This window comes from Pygoscelis adeliae, unplaced genomic scaffold, assembly GCF_000699105.1.
Source record: "Pygoscelis adeliae isolate BGI_AS28 unplaced genomic scaffold, ASM69910v1 Scaffold94, whole genome shotgun sequence".
NCBI lineage: Eukaryota > Metazoa > Chordata > Aves > Sphenisciformes > Spheniscidae > Pygoscelis > Pygoscelis adeliae.
Window position 1 is genome coordinate 2,521,586 of NW_008824547.1, and position 19,826 is coordinate 2,541,411.

The window sequence follows — 19,826 nt, forward strand, 5'->3', positions numbered from 1 at the left end:
CCAGCATAGTAGTCTAGAAATAACATAATTGTGATTTGATATTTCTATTGAAACCAATGGCATTGCTGTGTTAGATAAAGCACAGAATAGTAGTATTGAAATAGTTGCAGAAAGAGGAAAGACAGACACTAGGCACATTTCCTTATTTAAAACAAATTCTTCTGTGTGAAACAATCTGAAATAAATCTTTTCTAGTTGTCTGTTTTATCCTAGAAAAGCCATACCCTGTTTTAAGATACAATTTTTTAATACCTTAGTTCTTAATTTCACTACCATCTTTCAGGGTTTTTTTTTTGTAGGTAGATCTGGGAAATACATAACTGGGTAGCTCACAGACATTGCCAAAAAACCCCAGAATTTTCTTACCTGGACGATAAGCTGACACATTTATACATTGTGTGTGACTTTCTGATGCAAATAGTGGTACTATCTCAGTGTATTATTACAAGATGATGCTAAATTTGATCCGGTTGGTTTGTTGTTGTTTGTTGTTTGTTTGTTTGTTTGTTTTTTAGAACATTATTGTGCAGTGAAAAACACCGTTTTTCTGATGGAGTTCTCTCATTTTATTCGAGGAGATCAGAAAGCTATACCTTATGAATGATCTTTTGTTAGGGGTTGTCAAGTTGGCCTGGCCAGGGCCTTCTGATGGGTGTCCCTTTGAATGCTCTAGACAATCCCCTTTCTTTTCATTCTTTCTTCTACCCCCCTGCCCTATTATGTGGAATCTCTTTACCAGTTCTCACTCAGTCCAACCAAAAAAATTAATGTTCTTGGAAATATGTGACAGCGCAGAGGGAAGAAATGTGATTTTATTGCTCCTGCCATAGGAAGGACTGCAGTGCGATTTCAGCCATATTGTGAAGCAGACGGTAATTCAGACAGGAATGAGCTTTGAGAAGTCAGGCTTCATAATGTATGTGGCTTATTGTACTTATGCATACACTAGTGTCTGTGTGGCTGTGCAGTGGGAATTAGGGAATTATCTGGCTGAATGCTAACCATCTTTAATTCTGTTGCTGTTTTTCTGGCAGATTAGATTCTTGATGCGGCTCACTGTACAAGTGCCAGTCATAGTGCATGGAAAGGAGACAACAGGTTCAGACAATGAGGGGTCTTGAGACTACTTGCTTTTTTTTCAGCAACATGTATTTCTGGTGGATTAAACTGACTGTGCTGCCACAGTGTTACGCTTTAATGTAATAAATGAGTGGTTACTAATAAAAAGAGTTTTTATGCTATTTGTAATAGTCTAATGGCAGGGGTTATTATATTGGTTATCGCAAACTGTTCTATTGTGGAACTTGATTATTGCTGTGCTTGTTATCTCCATCATAGAGTTTTGGCTTAAAAATCAGACAGAACCAGGCGAAGGATCTTCTCATGGCTCACGGGGAGTTCTACTGCTGTGTCTTAAGTCTTACAAGCACAGAATCATAGAATCCTGTAGATTGGAAGGAACTTCTGGGGGTCTCCAGTACAACCTCCTCCTCAAAGCAGAACCTATAGAGCAGGTTGTTGAGGATCTTGTCCCGCTGAGTTTTGAATATTTGTGAAGATCCCACAACCTCTCTGGGCAAAAATCTGTTCTAAATGTTGACTTCCCACAAGGGAAAAATGTTTTCCTTTTTATCTAGTTGGAATTTCCAGCGTCTGTTGCCTTTATTCCTATTCTGGTGCACCTCTGAGAAGAATCTGGATCCATCTTTTCTAAGTATTCCCATCTGGCAGTTGTACATGGTAAATAAGTACTCCAGATGTCTCATGACTACTGAATAGAGGGGAAGAATTGCCTTATTTGACCTGCAGGCTACCCTCTTGCTAATACAGCCTAGTACATGGCTGGTCTTTGCTGAAAGGATAGTATTGCTGGCTCACGTTCAGCTTCTTCACCAGGATCACCAGGTTGTCTTCCGTAAAGCTGCTGCCTGCCCTTGTTGCATAAGGTTATTCTATCCCAGATGAAGAGGACTTTGTATTTGCCTTGGAAGAACTTTGTGAGATTCTTGTTGGTCTGTTTTTCCAGCCTGTCGAGGAAGCTCCTCTGAATAGCAGCCTCCAGTGTGGTGACTGCTCCCCCGAGCTTGGTATCATCTGCCAAGTGTCTGAGACTGCACTCTATTCCAGTATTCAGATCATTAACAAAGATGTTGGTACACTGAGGGATGGCACTAGGAACCAGCCACAAGCTGGTCTACGTAGTGTTGACGACCACCCTCTGAGCCTGGCAGTCCAGCCAATTTCCCACCCAACTTATAATCCATTTGTCCAGTCCATATCTCACTAACACGGCTTGTAGCACATGTTCTTCAGGAGATGTGCCCTGACTGTCCCAGGCCACTTATCTTTTCTGACCTTAAAACTTCATAGTTGTGTTTCCCTGTTTTCTAGTGCTAGCCTTCTCTTCAGAAATTGTCAACCATGTCAGAGAGAGAAACCGTGCACGTCCATAAATCTGATTACAAGTTGCATTGATAAAGTTAACAGTAAATGTAGGACTTCTGCAGGCATTAACTAACGTTCCCTTCCACTATGATTAAAGAAATTAACAGTGCAGAATTAAATATAGCATTTACTAAATGGTTTAAAAACAGATGAATCGATAACAAAGCGGTTGAAAATGGAGAATTGTTATTCAAATGTGCTGCTAGTAATAGAACCTGCAAGGATCTGTTCTTGTCTCGTTGTTATTCAGTATTCTCATAATAGGAATCAGAAAAAAATGGTGCAGTCTCATAAAATTTGCTGATGATGCAGAAGTAGAAAGTTAAATAATGATTAGTTCAGAAGTTGTACAGTTTCTGTCAGATACTTGGCTCGTTAAACAACATCTATTCTAATACATCCAAATATAGAAGGGACCTACAGATGGTGTTTGTGTCCTGAGGTGCAATGACACTTACCATGATGAAACGTTATTATGGCTAACCAATTGAACATCAGCCTCTATCTTGATTTTGATAGCTAAAAGGGTAAGAAGTCTTGCCTTTATAGGCAGGGGGCCATCTTGGGGGGCAAAGGAGAAGAGTAATTGAAAAAATCTCTGTATAGACTAAATGAGGTGATTGTTGAGCAACTGCTACTGATTCTGCAGTGTCCTCTTCAGAGTAGATGTGGAAAAGCTAGAAAGATTCAGAGATGATCTGCGATACTTGATTCTTACAAGGCAAGGAGTGTGATAGGAGGGGGAACCTAGAATGGGAGGGGAAGACCTAGAATGGATCTTAAGGTTACCTAACTTTTCTTGAGGTCAGAAAAGATAATTAGCCTGGGTCAGCCAGGGCACATCTCTTGGAGAACATGTGCTATATCTATCCATCTAACCTCCTTTAAGGCAAGTTAACTTCTAACTATGGCATTTTCAACATGTGCTTGTCTTGCCTGTTATAAAAAAAATCTGTATCTGTAATGACGGGTATTTTGCAACCTCTCAAAGTTCAGTACTTTTTGGCCCATACTTTTAAAGACTTTTTCTGAAGCCTGTGCTGAATCTCCTTACTGCTTGTTATTTCTTATTCTACTTGCCATGGACAAGGAGAAAAGATTATTCCACTCCTCTTTCCTGCAAGTTTTTTACTTAAATTGTTTTCCTAATTCTTGTCATTTCTAGACTAAACAGCCAAACAGTCAAACCCAACCTTTAGAATATATCATGTCTTCTGGATATTCTCATTATTGCTTTAAAGAATTACCTGTTTATCCACACCTTCTCAATGTATAATAGATAAAAATACATATCTAGAGAAGTAAATGTATAAAAGTGAGAATAATATTCCAGCAGAAGCCTGACGAATACAGAGTGAAGAAATTACTTTGTACATTTATTCAGACAAACTGCAGAAGTTCAGTGAGGAGTTAGCCTGTTTATGACTTATAAATGGGTACATGGAGAAAGGTTTCAGGTAGATGATTGCTAATTGAGGTAATCTGTCAAAAATCTGTCTCAATCTGTCAGTTCTGTCAAAAAAGATACAACAAAGTCCAGTATTCACAAACCAAAGCCATGCAAATTCAGAATAGAAATGAAGCCACTTCTTAATAATTAGGGTAATTAACAATAAATGAATCATGCAAAGCAGTTGCTTCTTTGTTACTGATTTCTTTAAAACAAGACTGGATTGTATTTTAAATGATTTGTTGCCACATTATCTTAGAGGAATTATGTCGCAGCAATCTGTGAGCGAGTTTCTATGGCATGTGCCCTGCAGGAAGTCAGCCTAGATAATCACAATAATCCTTTATAGTCTTGGAATTGATGAGTCTTTAAATCTGTTTAGTCAGGACCAGCTGTGTAGAAAAACAGCACTACTAAAATACAAAACAAATGCTACGAAGTAGTGGATATACTACACTGATGTGTTTTATATTCTTTCAGGCAAGAGAATTGTATGCAAAAGTCTAATAGTTTTGTAGGAGTCTTTCTCTAGTGATGTCTTTCAGAGATGATATGCTAATTCTTGTACCCCTTTAAATATATTCTTTATGGTTTTTCATGACTTTTATCTACTTGGCAAAGACACGCTTTTCAGCTATTTATATATAAACTGTGGAAAAGATTGACATTCAATACTTTTTTTGGCTTACTTATGTTTCAAACGCTGTAGAGAACAGCAGATATTTTGGATATCTTTGAGTGGGAGATCACCAGAAATCGTTCAGATGCTGTGTGAAGGTGTAAGGGTGAGTCAATAACTAGTTCTTTTGCTTTTGAGACTGTACTGATTCAGCAGTTGAGAATCAGTAGTGTACTTGAGGGCACTGCACTGCCAGATGTGCTGTGTTTCAGTCAGGAAATAATGCTGACATAATGCTTGACTTATTTATTAACTGGAGTTTTTAGCCATTATACCTAAGCCGAGTGTTAGCCTGCGTAATGATATTTTTCTTTCTTTTCTTTTGGCTTTTGTCTATGGAGCATGCTATTACATTTTAAGCACTAGTGAAAACACCTAACTTCTATCTCAGAAGGTGACCCTATTTAGAATAGATGAAAAAAACCCTCAATATTCCACGCTAACAGGAATGCTTTGATACTTGTTTTTTATAATAATGAGTTGCCCTAAGTGGAAAAACATGTTTTTGTTCTGATGTTATTGGGATCTTTGTTTAAAATCTGCAGTTTTAACAGCTGCCTGCCACAGGTCCATTACAAATATTTGCAGTGGTATTGTCACATGCATGGAACAAACATTTTTGAATTGAAGAGGTTTGAATTAATTCTTTATCCTGGGAGTTGTAGCTGTTTTCTATTAGCTTTTTATTTGCAGCTCTGCCTCTCATCTTTTAACTATTTTAATTTTTTATTTACCAAAAGCTTGCATGTTTTACAGAACAAGTAAAAACAGGTATTTGAAACCAGGCTTTATTTATAATTTACATCCTGCTTGCTACATTCTACTTTTTCTTTTTGTGCTTTTTGTTTAACTACTAAATTGTAATATGTTTTCAGTCCTGCTGTATTATGAGGTGGCTATCAGCTCGGTGCCAGAGTTTACAGCTAGTCTGCTTCACACATGCTTTCATAGGGTGAAGAAGCTTATCTTTAGCTTGCATTTGAATCAGTTATTACTTTACCAGTATTCTTCCTGAGGCCATATGTGGTGCTGCATTTACTGTCAAGGCAGAAGAAATTGCTTGTTTATACAAGTCTTACTTTGATGGGTCAGACTCGTCTTAACAATATTTCTGGCTGTTCTGAAACCCAAGCCGTCTTGTCACAGAGTATCTGAGTTGATCATACAGTGCGTTTCCATTTGCTATTAGCTGTCTGGAAGCATCTTCTCTAAAACATAGAGATGCTCTGCACCTAAGCATAGCCAACACCGCCTGCATGGTTCAGAGATGTTGGTATCAGCAGGGGTGCCAAATAAAACAACTTCTGCTTTTACTAGCTTTGTGTCCTTGACCTGGAAGCCGAGGCAGAGGCTCCAGCCAAATGGTACTAGTCATTGACACAACTGATATTCTTTGGGTCTTTCTCTTTAGGAAAAATTCTGTTCATTATGTATAAACATTGAAATCTGAACTTGAACACATAAGAAAGGACAGTTATTTAGTTAGTAGTAACAGTTGTTGTTTTAAGCGTGTGGATCCCATGACCTGCCCTTTATTTCTCCGTCTGTCATGCTCTGAAGTAGGAGTATCATAGATGGTTTGCATAAATAAGAGCAGTAGCTCCTGCATTCATTTCCCTTCTTCGTAATAGTAGGGGGAGGCACATAATATGTCTGAGACACAAATGAGCATTACTGTTAAAAATGTTGATACATCAGTATGAGTTTGCATAGATTGAAATAGCTCAGAGAAGCATAAAGAATCCTTACTCTCAGTAAGGAGAAAATACTCATGTATAAGGGAATTCTGATTTTCATTTTCTCACAATTTAAAATTTAATATCTGGTGTTTAAATAAAAATATTTGCATTATAATGCAGAACAGAAACAGAAAATTTGAAAACCCAAAGATTTTTTAAGCTAGAAGACCAATTTGGGTGATCGGCTTACTTTTAAGTTCAGGATTTTTTTGGAAGGTAAAATGTGAATGATTTCACTTCCTCCTGGTCTTCATTTTAGAAAAAAAGTTGTGTTATTTTCTGAACTCTGCCAAGTAATTATTTTATATAGACAAAATGAAGTCTTCCAGGATGGATTAGAGTTGTGTTAAACATCTGTGTGAAGTAGGAGAAATGGATCGATTCTCTATTTAAATTGCTAGGTAAATGGGCTATAATCTTCTCCTGTAAAGTATCTTCCTCTGCTGGACAGTGGTCTCTGACTTTGGAATCTTCTTCAGTTAAGGTTCAGTATTAGAACTTTCTAATAATTCAGGGAGATATTCTGGTTTTTCATCTTGCTCTTTTTCCCCCCTCTTCTTAAAAAAAGGATTAGGATTAATGTTTTTAATGTGTGTAAAGCAGCTGTGATTTTATCACTAGCATTGGCTCAGTTGTCCTCCCCTGACAGAAATGTTAGGTCTTATAAACCTTAGCTCATCTTGGTTTTCAATGTATTGGGTAAATCTGGTGGATTCAGTCCATCCAGCCTATAAAAAGATACGTTGTATTGCCTACACTGCCTTTAACTGCACAAGAATAAATGCTACAGGTAAAATGGGAATGTAAACTTTTACTTCCTATTAATGTCTATCTAAACAGCATGATACTCCTAATCTAAAGTCAAGATTTTAAGAACAACCAGTGGGATTTTGTAATTACAGTTATATAATTTTTCATTTCTTATTGTAATTTAAGGAAGCTATGCTGAATACTTACCTATGTAGAAATGCGGGAATTACAGTAAATGTTGTTAATGATAACACTAAGTAGTTCTTTGCAGAATAAATATTATACAATTAAAACAGAATTTTCATGTTGTTTGCTGATGCTGAAACATATTTGTGACCAAAATCATAAACAAAATGACAGATGCTGTCACAGGTTAAGGCATGAGGAACCAATATGCTTTTTTACTTAGAACTGTTCCTCTGAAGTTGAAATTGTGTCTTGGAGAAATGAAATTTACTGGAACTTGTCTATAAGAAGCATAGCTGAAGCGTTTTTACGGTTGAACAATATTGAAATGTCTTTACTTTTTTAAATTTACATGAGAAGTATGTAGTTGGAAAACTGTTGGAACACATTCAGCCATTTTCTTTAGGGATTCACAGAAATGTTGCAGGACAAATGGTGGCATCATGCCCAGGATCATTAATTACAAAATGCACTAATCAAACTGGTCTGCACATAATGGTCTATTTCTATATTTTATTGGAATAATAGTGTGTGTTTTGCTTGTGGTTTTTTTCCATAACATTTTAGGTGCTCCTAAAACAACTTTAAAACCTGGCTTTTGGCAACATCTTCTCTAACATAATGAACTTGTATTGCATGACCTGCATGAACATCCTAACAGAGACAAAGAATTGTTAGAGACTTTTAAGATTACATATATTGACCCCGTTCTACAGACCCTGTGATTTCTTTTGGAATTTTTTCTCTTACTGCTGTGTTTGTCAGGTCCAAAGTAGTAGTACTACTTCTAGACCAGTCCACGTGTGTGAATGAGAATATTAATTTTGTGTGCTGTGTGACATTATGTGAGAGAAGCTGGAAAAAGGATGAAAGTACCAGGTTGTACACTTGAACTCCACTGGATGTGAAGTTTCCTGTTCAGTATGTAAATAGCATTGAAAGAGCAGATGTTTAACTTAAATGCAATGGAAATGCTTTGGGGAGAAAGTGTTTTTCGACTTTAGAATTTGGCACACTGGTGTAAGGCACTGCTAAGGGGAAAATATTTATCTGACAGCACTTATTATATACTGTAATCAGTTTGAATTTCTTGATATTTATTATGTAAGTTGGGATATAGACAGTTTTGTGTTAATTAGTGTGAATTAACTATTTGTTAATATACCTTCTAAGAAAGATATCATGTTTATTCAAAGTGGAAAGAAAAGCATTTAATTCTACTTTAAAACTGATGTGAAAGGTAATATAATTTCTCTCATGCAGAAAATGCCCTTAAAATACTGATTTATGTGGGGGGGGGGGGGTTTTTTGGTTTTTAAAAAAAATGGGGGGGGGGGGCGCGTTATTTGATTTGCAAAAGAATATAGCCATTTAGTCATGGGTGGGAAGCTTTCTTCTGAATGTTATACGTCCTTTTGCATTTAAATAATGGTAAAAAGCCTACTAAAAGTATGAAATATAGAGGCTTCCACACTTACTCAATACTGTTTCAGCTTCTTTCAGAGCAAAATGTGTCCATTTATTACCTCTCTGACAGGTAAATACTGCCAGGTAGTATTGAATGCAGTGTCTTCCTCAAATCCTCCAGATTTATATCTTTTTCAGATGGAGGCTTTACAGCTTCCCCTTTTCTAATACATCAGCGGATAAGTGGCTTCTGCTGGCACTCAAAGACAGTGGTTCCAGCAGGAGGCATTTTGAATGACTGTAACAGAGATGGCAGCAGCAGGTTGAAAGTCTTCTTCTTTCAGCCAGATTTACCAATATTCCAAGCTTTGCAGGACCAGAACTTCTGGGGGAAAAAGAAATACACTTGCTGTGGATCAGGATAATCAGTTCTCCCTCTAGAAGACCACGTAATTCAGCAAATATATTTTGGGATGTAAAGTACCATTATGATTGTGATTTTTATGTAAATAGGGGCACAAGTCTACAAGGAAAATGGAAGGTGATGTGAGCAGGGAATTTGATACCAATTTTAGTTCCGCCTATTAAAGCTCGTTCACTGCTGGGACCTCTTATTTACAAGCGAGGAAGGGCAGGTTGGGGATGTGAAGGTCAAAGGCATCCTTAGCTGCAGTGACCTTGAGATGGTAGAGCTCAGGATCCTGAGAGGAGGGAGCAGGGCAAAAAGCAGGATCACAACCCTGAACTTCAAGAGAGCAGACTCTGACCTCTTCAGAGATCTGCTTGAAATAGTCCCATGGGATAAGGCCCTGGAAGGAAAAGGGATCCGAGAAACTTGGCTGTTTCAAGAATCACCTCGTCCAAGCTCAAGCAAGGATAGTCGATCCCTGCGAGCAGGAAGTCAAGCAAAGATGCCAGGAGGCTTGCATGGATGAACAAGGAGCTCCTGGCAAAACTCAAACACAAAAAGGAAGTATACAGAAGGTGGAAGCAGGGACAAGGAATCCAGGAGGAATATAGAGACACCGTCCAGGCATGCAGAGACCAGTGTTAGGAGAGCCAAAAAACCCCACCTGGAACTACATCTGGCAAAGGATGTCAAAGGCAACAAGAGGGGCTTCTGTAAGTGCATAAACAGCAAAAGAAAAACCAGGGAAAATGTAGGCCAGCTGCTGAGTGAGGCAGGGGCCCTGGAGATGCAGGATATGGAAAGGGTAAGGTGCTGAATGCCTTCTTCACCTCAGTCTTCACCAGTCTTCAGAAACCCCGGGTCCCAGAGGCCAGGGGAAAGTCTTAAGCAAGGAGGACTTACCCTTGGTGAAAGATGATCATGCTTGGGAATATTTAAGTGAACTAGACGTACATAAGTCCCGCAAGTGCTGAAGGAGCTGGCAAATGTCGTTGTGAGGCCACTGTCAATCATCTTTGAAAGATCATGGCAATTGGGACAGGTGCCTGAGGACGGGAGGAAAGCAAATATCACTCCTGTCTTCACAAAGGGCAAGGAGAACCCAACAAACTACAGGCTGGTCAGCCTCATCTTGGTCCCTGGGAAGGTGATGGAATAACTAATCCTGGAAAACATTTCTGGGCACATGAAAGACAAGAAGGTGATTGAGACTAGTCAGCATGGATTCACAAAGGGGAAGATACACCAACCTGATAACCTTCTGTGAGGAAACGGCTGGCTTAGCAGATGAGAAGAGAGCAGTGGATATTGTCTACCTTGACTTTAGGAAGGCTTTTCAACGCTGTCTCCCATCAGATCCTCATAGAGAAGCTGATGAAATTTGGAGTACATGACTAGACAGTGAGGTAGATTGAAAACTGGCCGGATGGCCAGGCCCAGAGGGTGGTGATCAGTAGAACAAAGTCTCATTGGAGGCCAGTAATTAGTGGAGCACCCCAGGGGTCAGTACTGGGTCCAGTCCTGTTCAACATCTTCATTAATGATCTAGGTGATAGGACAGAGTGTACCCTCAGCAGGTTCACTGATGATACAAAACTGAGAGGAATGGCTCCTACACCAGAGGGTTGTGCTTCCATCCAGAGGGACCTGGACAAGCTGGAGAAATGGGCTGATGGGAACCTCACAAAGTTCAACAAAGGAAAATGCAAAGTCCTGCCCCTGGGGAGGAATACCCCCAGGCAGCAGAATATGCTGGGAGCCAACCTGCTAGAAAGCAGCTTTGCAGAAAAGACCCTGGGAGTCCTGGTGGACACCAAGTTGACCACAAGGCTGCAATGCACCCTTGCGGCAAAGAAGGCTAACTGTGCCCTGGGCTGTATTAGGAAGAACGTTGCCAGCAGGTTGAGGGACATGATCCTTCCCTTCTATTCAGCACTGGTAAGGCCACACCTGGAGTACTGTGTCCAGTTCTGGGATCCCCAGTACAAGAGAAAGGTGGAACTACTGGAGGGAGTCCAGAAAAGGGCCACTAAGATGATTGAGGGCCTGGAGCATTGAGAGCTGTGATTGCTCAGCCTGGAGAAGAGAAGGCTCAGGGGGGCTATCAGCAAAATGAGTACATCTCTTTACACCCTCCCTTCAGAAGACAGAGACAGGCTCTTATTAGTGGTGCCCAGTGACAGGGCAAGAGGCAATGGGCACAAACTGAAATACAGAAGGTTCTGTCTGACCATAAGGAAACACTTTTACTGTGAGGGTGACCAAGTTGCCCAGAGGGGTCATGGAGTCTCCATTTTTGGAGATATTCAAAAACTGTCTGGACATGGTCCTGAGCAACCTGCTCTGGGTGACCCTGCCTGAGCAGAAGGGTTGGACCAGATGACCTCCTGAGGTCCCTGCTAGCCTCAGTCATTCTGTAATGATTTCTGCTGGCTACAGAATAACCAAAGGTGGTGCAGTGAGAGGGTAATGGTCTTCGTGAAAAGCAGCACTTCATCACTTGTGATGGTTCTGTCTTTCGTGGAGGGAATGGTGGTGAACATGACTAGCAACGTGCTTGAACAGGCATTTTCAGTGTTGTCCAATTTGGAGATGTTATCACAAGTCTCATGCTATTTCTAGTTGTTCTCAAACCCCCAAACTCTACAGTCTTGCAATCAGAATAATTTAGTCTTCATGTAGAAAAGAAAAATTATGCTTTTCAAGCTCAGAGAGGGTCTTGAAAATGTAACATGTGAATACTCGACATTGAAGGTCTTTATACATCTTGCAGAGGCATAACAGAATTGTCAGCTGCAAAAATCAGCTATACGTATGTCAGAGGTTTATTTTTTCCCCTCTAGTTGATTTACAGGCCTTTCTCCTTCACTCATATTTCTGTTTTAGTTGTGCTGATCTTATTTAGAGAGGTATTTGGGGCCACATGCCGGAAAAAAGGAAGCCTCTTTCATGTTCTTGGGCTCTTTCCTTACTGTATTATCTTTCAGAAGGTTTACTTATATTTATCTAGTTAAAAGTAAAAACTAAGAAATCATCCTTGATTAAATAGCAAATTTCATTTCTCAGAAGGGAAAATAAACTTAAATTGTATGTTCTTACATTTCAGAATGAAAACAAATTAAGTACGTTTAATATGCAAAGGATTTGGAGCTGGCTTCAATAAATGTAATATGGATTGGAAAGGGGTGGGAGTGTTAATGTCACTTGTTTTTACGGTATTAGAAATTAAGAATTAAACCTCCAAGTTTATCAGAATAATTAGCCCCTTCAATTCCGTTTCCTTAAGCTTTGTTAAAAGTTTATTATGATGCTATGAAAGGAGGTTAATGTTGCTGTTACTACTAAAGAATTAGGAACTTCAATTGAATTTCAACAAAATAATGGTAAACTGCAGTCTCTTCCACAATCTCATTATGCAGGTTTTTCCAGCCCGCAGCTACCATCAGTGGCAGCCAGGATGGGGGTGGGCTGGAGACAGAGGGTCACTTTAGGGTATTTCTTCAACCAAACTTTTCCTCCTCTCAAGGTAATTATCCCACAGAGCCCCTCCTTATTTTTCCTGGAGAAAACCCACCTCCCTTCTTTGCCTCCCTATTTTTCTGTTAACCAAAAAACCTAAACAACACTAATTTACACCCAGAATACCTGTCTCGTTCTGGCCAAGTTGCTTTTCTTGATGATACAGAGCCTAAACGTAACAAAAGCATATGAATACTGATAGCATGAAGTCAGACACCAAAGCAGTGTCAGATTTGTTTAAAATTGTTTCTGTAACTGTTAAATGTTGTCATCTGTTACTTGTCCCAAGTTGCTGTATTAGACAACTCGGGTATCTGAAGTTGTAAATAAGGAAAAGATATAAGAGTCAAGATGCACATCTTGACTGCTAGTGAGTGTAATAACTTGTGCTTGGAGTTATTTACATATATGGTATAACTGATTTTTAAGGTGGAGAAGTTTTTAGAAAGGAAATTGAAAAATATAATTTTCTTTGTACCATACTGCATTACTATCAATAAAAATAGGTTCTGAATTGCAGCTTTAGGTTAGACATTTAAGGTCTGTGAGGTGATATGAACAAACAGGAAAAAACTTCTCTTCTTGCAGAAGGGCAGTAGCGTGGTACTAACCCTTCCTAAATATATTTTTCTTCATAATATTCTATGGAGAGCTCTGAACTGGAGTTGGGTTGATTTGTTAAATACAGAGCATTGTGGTAACAGGTTTAAATATTACCCACTGTCCTTCATAGACAGTAATGGAGATCTTAGGAAAGAAAACAGTCCTTTTCAAGAGCAAATAGCTTTGATAACATTATGAAGACTTGTACTCCTCTGTGTTGTGTTATTACCTTAAATGTTGCTATTGCTGTAATGTTACCTGGCTTCCTCTCGGCATGATGTTTATAGCTATGAAAAGCTGGAGGGTATTCGTTTGGTTTGCAACAGATAGAACGTACCACCAGGTTTTTTGACTTGTTGGTAGATAGCTCCGATTTAAATACACCATTTCATTTTTGGAGCAGATCAAATAATTGTTGTTTTCTGTTTATCGTAAAGGATTTCAATGTAATTGCATTTAAAAAAATTTTTTTTGTAGAAATGTGCAATCTGAGGAAGTTCTGAAATTATTTTGGAGGCAATCCAATTGTTGCTTTGCTGTACAAAGTTTCTGATAAAGCACGTTAAATGCTTTTAAGTAGAGGAGGATTTTAGCACAAGTTCTGCACAAATGAAATTTCTAGCACATTTCAGAGAAATAGTGGGAATAATGAGTGGTGAAAAGAATTTGCATATATACTGCTAGTATGAGGATGCCCATATAAAATCAGCTTCTGTGTAATTTAAAACTTCATATCACAGGTTTCATTCTTTTGAGAATTTTTATTTTTGCGACACGGGGAAAGCCAGAATTCTTGTCGTTTCTACTTGGATTGTTGCCAAGAGTGGCAAGGAACCTTTTCATGAAGTTACTGATGTAAAGTCAACATACCTTTTAGCTCAAGGGTTTCACTATTTGGAAGAAGCATATGCACGTAGTATATCCAGAAAAAAGTTATTGTACTACTTAAGTATGGTATGTGGTGATTCAGATATGTCACTTAATCTAATATAAAGGAAAAACTTGTAGCAACATCTCTGCTTATCTTGTAAAGGCTTTATTTTGTTGTTTTGCTCTGCTTTTGCTTGCTTTATTTATGTTCCATCATTCTTTTTACTGCTTAAGTTTTCCCTTTGTCATGTGTCAGTATTTGAAGCTATTTGAGACATTGTCATTGGCAAAAGAGTCTGAAGAATTTACTAGTAACAATGTGAGATAGTCTTTTTCTGTCACTCTAATTTACTCTGCTTTAATACACACTGTAAATTGAAATGCCCTCTGTGAATACAGTAGAGAATCCATTTAAAACAGATTTATATTAGAGTAAATAATTTCTGTTTGAAGCTAAAAGCTATGAATATTCATAGGAAACAGTAAATGCTATTCATGTTAATGCATTCTTGCTAATAAATAGAGAACTTCAGGATAGAAGAAGGGAAATAAAGCAAAACAGAGGTGCCCTCCTTTCTCAGTCTGTTACTTGTTTGAAAGGCTAATGGTTTTTGTTGAATGTTCAGTGGTGTGCTGTCGAAGAGGTGTGAGCTCAGCCTCCGACTCTTGTGAAAACTCCAGGATGGTACCACAACCCTTTGTAAATGTACTTTGTAGTTTTAATTGGGAGAAGTTGTAATTTAGTTAACTTTATTCTTGCTTGATGTTACTTTTCCCTATTTGTTTTCTGTATTTTTTAGCTGTCATTAAAGTCCATTTTAGTTCTGTAATAAAACAGGACTAGATGTCTAGGCACACACGTAGAACACAAGAATATGTGCAAGTATTCTGTGTTCTCAAATTCCTTTGGTTTTCTGTGAGTGCCAGTCTTGGTGCCTGCGTACTATCCACATCTCCCACACAAGTATTACTTCAGTTCCTTTCCCTATTCCTGAGACATCCTTGTATTGACCTGTAAAGTCTGACCTTTAGTCATCAACAGGCAATTGATGAGTACTGTCTGATTTGATAGGTAGTGTTTAAGGTTTGCATGGTAACAATATTAGAGATTTTTAGTAAGATTAAACTACAAATATTGCACAAATCTATAAATTCCGACAGAGCTTTACTATAATTTGCTTAATTAAAAAATCCAGACAAAACTGAAAAGAAAGGAATGAGGTTTGTGTTGTTTCCAGCTTTTCTATTTCCTTTCATGTGCTGATGATGCTTGCAGGCTTTAATATCTAATTTAGATACCAAAATCTGTAACAAGGAACCTGGGAAAAGCTACTCACTTGCTTTTACAAGGAAAATAATTTTTGTGCCCCTCTCCCCCATTATAGCCTAAGGCAGTTCTATAGGAAATGTCTTAAGGGACTGCTCTTGAGAGAGGCAAAATCCTGACTTCTTTACAGTAGTGTTAAATGAAGTCATGGTAACAAAATGACTATAAATAGGTCATCTTCTGTAATATACCAGTCTTTTATATATTTTCATATTATGTGGTATTTAGAGAAGAACGACAAAGGCAGACTTAGTATTTCAAAGCCACCATAGGCATGAAACAGGGAGTTTGTGTTATTGCACTGAAGCACGAAACAGCTTTGTGTTCATGTGAGTGCAGGTTTATTTTACGTGATTACCTGTTTAAAAAACCCAAAACACCTCTGTTGGGTGCTGTGCCCAGGTGTTGGCAGTGGGGATGTCTTTGTGGGAAGAGGCCAGTTCTGGCTGGTTCCACAGGAGACCCGCTACAGGGCACAGCTGAGCCGTTAGCAAAGCTGGTGGTGCCTCTGGGAGAGCACATTTAAGAAGGGGCAAGTGGCCCCACAGGCAGTGAGGATGAGGAAAAAAGGAGCGAGAAACAGCCTCACGAACACCCAGGGCAGAGCGGGAGGAGGTGAACGGGCGGCGGAGCAGGTATCCACGCTGCAGTCCGTGGGGAGGACCACACCAGAGCAGGTTTATGCTGAAAGACTGCAGCCCGTGGGCAGGGCCCACTCTGGAGCAGGGGAGAAGTGTGAGGAGGAGGGAGCAGCAGAGAGGGGCTGCTATGGACTGACACCGCCCCCCCTCCCCCTTCCCCTGCTGGGGCGGGAGGAAGGGTAGAGGAGTTGGGAATGAAGGAGTGAAGTTGAGCCTGGGAAGAGGGTGGGTGGGGACAAGGAGTTTTAGGGGGTTTTGTCTTTGTTTCTCGCCACCCTTTATTAAAATAAAACTCCATTTTAATTGGCAATAAATTAAATTAATTTCCCTCAAGTGAAGTCTGTTCTGCTGGGATGGTAGTTGGTAAGTGATCTCCCTGTCTTTATCGGAACCCACAAATATTTTTATTTTACACCCCCCCCCCCCCCCCCCCGCCCCCGAGCGGCTGGGGGGGGGCCTGGCAGCCTGTAAAGGTCAACCCACCACAACACCAAAACCATCTTTTGACTTTTGATCTTCATAGAGTTAATATGGAGTCATTAAAAGGAAAAAAAAGTTATTGCTAGAATTCCACTTTTTTATATGTATCTGTACATATGAAGATTATCCAAGCATTGATAAGCATGACTTGTTAGTACTAACAGATCAAAGAAATACAGCAAATGTTTTTACATCTGGGGATAGTAAAATAAGGCAACAAGCTGTGCTAGAGGACAGACTTGTGCTGCTTGTAAGAAGAGAGTCCTCAAATCATTAAGGCTATCCAGATTCTTTGTCCCTGACACACCTTAATTATTACCATAAAAATTTTTGCATAAATACTTACTTTTATATTCTGGATGCAAAACATTTGCCAAATACGTTCATAAATGTGCACAGCAGATCATTCTGGATGGATCGATAAAGTGCTCGTTGCTTAGTAGCTTGTTACAAAGCTAGATGAAAAATGAGAGGTTATAGGTTGTATGAAAGTTTACTGTAAAACAGAATGGACACTTACATACCGGATTGGCTTGCATTTTTTTATTTAGCTGCTAACAAGATGATAAAGTTTCAGGTTTGTTTATGGTGCTACTCTGACTAAAATTGCTTGAATGGCTCTAATGCTTAAAATTAGTTTTTCTGGAAATGTGGTGTCCAGGATCATCTGTTTCACTTTAAGCAGTTTTCTTTACATGGGGGTAGGAATCCTGATCAGTGTAGGAATCCTAGCTTAGTGTTGAATTTTGAAGGTCTTTTTTACTTGAAAGAAGGCAGAGGAAAGTCATTAAAATACGTGCATCTCCCTCTGTCCCAAATGGAGTTGCTTAGTCACTAGACTCTTCTAGTGTGAGGAGGGGCATTAGAAACTGTTTTTTGACTGCTTCAAACTCCTTACTGCCTGCAAGCCTGGAATTAAGCTACCTTCAGCTCTCTTCTAGCTCTCCTTTCTCTCACAAGAGTTTTCCTTCACCTTCATGGGTCTTGTATCTATGGTTCACTTCATAACTGTTTGCCTGAGATCACAGCTATGGCTCTTCTAGCTTTCCACTTTCTGATACCTCTTCTTCCTTCTTCACAGGGGACCTTGTATTTTCTGAAAAGGACACCATATGTTTAGTTCTCTGTCTATCAATACTTGCACATTCTGTTTAAAGCAGATGAAATATTTTTTGAAGAATAAGTCTGAGAACTAAAGCTGAAAAAGGCATATTGCCATGATCATGGAACACAAGAGAGGTGTTTGAGGTTCGAGAGAGGTTTGCGTTAGAGGGTTTTTCTTTTTTTCGGATCATTGCATAGGACCTAATGTGACTAGCTTTTACAAAATTGTATTCTACAATCTCATTTCTCATTTATTTGTATTTAAAGTAAGTACTTCTGATACTTACGTAAAAAATAACTGTGTAAATACAACTCCAGAACATATAGTAATTTAACCAGCATAGTGTTCTGGACTTGAATTCACTGATAGCCTTGAACCATCATTACAGGAGGGAGTAGCTCTTTCAGCAGGTTTATTTGGGAAGTCTGAATATGATGATTTTGGAACTGATTCTTATGATCATTTTATTGCCAACTGTTTTATTGACAGATATGCCTAATTTGCTTATTTGATAGTCCCAAACTCCATTGTCTTCATCTTGTGTTAGAAGAAGTTACAGCCTTTTCTTGTTCACGTAAATAGCATCTAAAAATGGTTATTTCCTGTAGCTACCACCTTCTTCAGCTTATATAGGACTTACTTTGGACCACATTTAGTGAAAAAACCTAAACACAAATCTAGTAATTTTATACTTATCAGCTATGCATTATTATCTTCCTGGAATGAGTATTTTCAGCCCTGGAAATATATGTCTTTCTGTTGGATCTGGTGTCTGTATTTCACTTTTTCAGGTGGGACCAGATCCAGTGTTGATGCGTAGTTGAAAGATGGTGCATCTTTTCATCTCAAAATTGTTTGATAAGAACAGCAGATGATTCCATCTGTGCTTAATCTGCCTCAGCAAAATAGATGTGTAATCAGGTCCAGAGAAATTAACAAATTGCTGATCAAAATGGAGTGCATTGAAATCTGTTTTCCTAAGTCATGCAAATCTAGTGGTCTTGTAGGAAAACAAACTCAAGTAGATGGAAATTCTTTTTTCATCCCATCTTACCTGGTTTTGGTAAAACAAGTGAAAAACATTTTTTCTGATAATACATTGCAATAGAAAACACTTATGTTTTTCTTTGTGGATGTTCCTCTATCAGATCTAGTTTTGATAAATGCAGGTATCTTTATTTAGAGAGCTTTTATAAAACATCTATAAGCAGAAATGCAATCAAGATAATGCTAGCTTGCGAAGCCTCAGTTTCAGTCCATCTAGTCAGTGTTTTCCTCAAGTGAGATTCAAACGTTTCAAGTTTTGCATACAGGTAGGAATGGAGCATAGTGGTTTAGAAAAAACAGCATTTAACTGCAACAGGAGTTTCTCCCCCCCCCCTTTCTTCTTGGGATCCTCATTCATTGCATGTTGGCCGTTCTATGCAGTATGAGACATGGCTGTGTAGACAAAAGCTGCCTTGACACAGAATTCTCCTCTAGCAGATACTGGAGTAGTTCTGATATGCTTCCTTATCTTATGGGTGCTTATAGGTGGCCTTGGTTGTTAGCACCAGGCTTTCCTTTTTGTGGACTTCTCATATAGTTATTTCCTGCAGGGGAGAAAAGTATTTCCACTTCTGTCTGTGTTTTGGGGTTTGGTTTGGGGTTGGGTTTTGGTTTTTTTTTTCATATTTGAAGAATGCTAGTTCTTTTGGAAAGGATTGCAGTGTTAGTTGTTTGTTTGTTTTTTGCTGGTCGTGGTAGTGTGTGTGGGTTTTACTGTCTCTGGTAATTTTCCTCTTTTAAAGTAATTTTGCAGGTGAATTTTATCCTTAATTGCTTTAGTCCCTTTTAGAGTGCAGATAATGAATATTCATATTCCCCCACCTAATATAGATAGTTTTCTGTTGTGGTGAATCATTGTTGCTAACTTTTCAGTTAGCTGCTGACAGAAAACTAACTTTTTCACCTCTCTTACTTTAAATCTAAAACTTTGAATTTATTATATGATTGGAATAAGTGATCCCTCCTGCACATAATGAGTCCTCTTATCTATAGCATTAGATTCCATCAGAAAATGGACCCCTTAGCAGATCGAGCCTAAACTTTAGAAAGAAAAAGTAATTCAATTTAAATAGCATCAGTTAACACCACTTTTTGATATAAATATTTTAAAGCTTGTACAAACTGGATTAATGTTCCTCTAGGGTAATTAAATGAAAATTTGGTAATGT

At 38.7% G+C, this 19,826-nt stretch overlaps 1 protein-coding gene across 1 annotated transcript in view; it reads left to right on the plus strand.

Annotated features, from left to right (window-relative positions):
• The window catches only part of DOCK3 (dedicator of cytokinesis 3), a 199,621-nt gene that overhangs the window by 34,215 nt on the left and 145,580 nt on the right, over nucleotides 1–19,826 (plus strand). The gene's annotated exons all lie outside the window — the stretch shown is intronic.